The sequence below is a fragment of the Propithecus coquereli genome, unplaced genomic scaffold (assembly GCF_000956105.1).
Source record: "Propithecus coquereli isolate 6110/MARCELLA unplaced genomic scaffold, Pcoq_1.0 Scaffold174, whole genome shotgun sequence".
NCBI lineage: Eukaryota > Metazoa > Chordata > Mammalia > Primates > Indriidae > Propithecus > Propithecus coquereli.
Window position 1 is genome coordinate 310,272 of NW_012142080.1, and position 2,011 is coordinate 312,282.

Sequence of the window (2,011 nt, forward strand, 5' to 3'; positions counted from 1 at the left end):
ACACACACACACACACACACACACACAAAATATAACCACAATATTTCTGACTCATTTTGCTTTTCAAATAGTGAGGTTCACTTAATATTTCCCAATAGCTATGCTCATCTGATCTAATTTCTCATCAACATAGGCAGTACTCATTTAATTATAAGAATTGGAAAGTCAATTTACACAGTTTGAGCAAAATAAAAAAAAAAAAACTCTGGACTCAGACAATTGGGAAAGACAGAGTGAAGCTGGTATAAAAATATCTGGAACCATTGACTTGATAAATATCAGGAGTGTCTGTCTGTTTGTCTCTCTCTTTGTGTCTCATACATTCCACACCTCTGATGTTTTCTGCACAGAGCTTCATTCTCTCTTGCTGCTGATGGGCTTTCCCCACATACAGTAGATAGTGGCTCCCATAGGCTGATTATTTGCACATGGTTACAATGATTTTCCCTTCCTCCAAAATAAAAAAAAATCCCTGGTTAGTATTTTGATTGGACTACCTGGTTAATGTGCATATTCCTATTTCTGGGCCAATCACTGTGGCCATGAACGTGAGGTCCTCTGAGCCACCTCAGGAACATGAGTCACCCTTAGTTAGGTGCCTGGCCTTGTAGCCAGAGCATAATTTTACCTGCAAAAGGGTGAATAGTGAAGATATATAGAGAACATACGTGCATTCATGACCACAGTCATTATTTCTCCTTTATGAAAAGTGTATGTTTCTCTAATGTTTACAACTGTCATGTGATTAATTCAAACACAAATTATTATTGAAAAATACCTATGAATCACTACAACCATTACCAAAACAAAAATAATCATAGCTATTTCTCATTTCAGAGCAATCATGCAAAGTTATTTTTCCTAATATCTTATGTTATTTTCCTCAAATTATTATGAAATAGACTTTTTTTGTTTTACATAATAGAAAAGTAAAATTGTATGTGAACAGCTCATACCATCTAACCAAAAATTATAAAATGTATTCAATTTTGGATTATATGTTGACCAACGAAGAGCTCAGATATAATAGTAGATGACATGGTGATTATATACCATAAATTTTAAGCCTCTGAGGGACTTGATCATTACTAGTAACTTTGCCAGCATATAAGACAATACCAAAAAATCAGCAATATTATAGTGTAGTCAACACTACATGTTAGGCTAATACTTGAATTTTGTATTGATTAGGATTAGGTTCAATTGCATGTGACTAAATCTGAAGTAATAGTGACTAAGACACAACCTTGTTTTTTCTCATGTAAATGAAGTCCGGGGGTGAGGGCACAGTCCATTGTTGGAACACTGACTTTATAATTATAAGAGATCCATCCCTCGTGTTTTCCTTCATGTTCCAACATGACTCTTCAAAAGGCAGTTGTAACATTTCAGCCATCAGAAAGGCCAACAGATACAGAATGCAGAGTAAGGGGTGTCTCCTCCCTTTAAAAATACTTCCCAGATGTTGTACATTGCACTTTTAGCCAGCAATTTATCATACTGCCACACCTAGCTACAAAGGAAGATTGTGAATAGAATCTTCATTCCATTAGGTCATGTGTGCAACTAAAATCTGGGATTCCCTAATAGAAGAAGGGCAAAATGAAGCAGGCAATTAGATATCTCTGCCAAGAACTTTTATATACTTTCTTCTGAAATGTTCCACTCATATCACTGTTGGAGCATAACTGTTATTGCCCTGGCCCTGTTCCTATATATAGGTAGAAGTCTCACTTATTATACGAAACATAAAATTTTTATTTGTGACTTACTAAACTATGCTTTTTATATCTGAATTTGAGCAAATTATGTCCTAAGTTCTTTGCAAAAACCCACCCAGCTCTACACGTTGTAAAGCTGTAAAGGTCATTGGAAAACAAGAAGGGAGGAGGATGGAAGGAGGTTGAGAGATAAAAACTTACCTGTCGGGTACAATGAACACTATTCTGGTGACAGTCACACTAAAAACCTTGACTTCAGCCTTATACAATGTATCCATATAATGAAAACT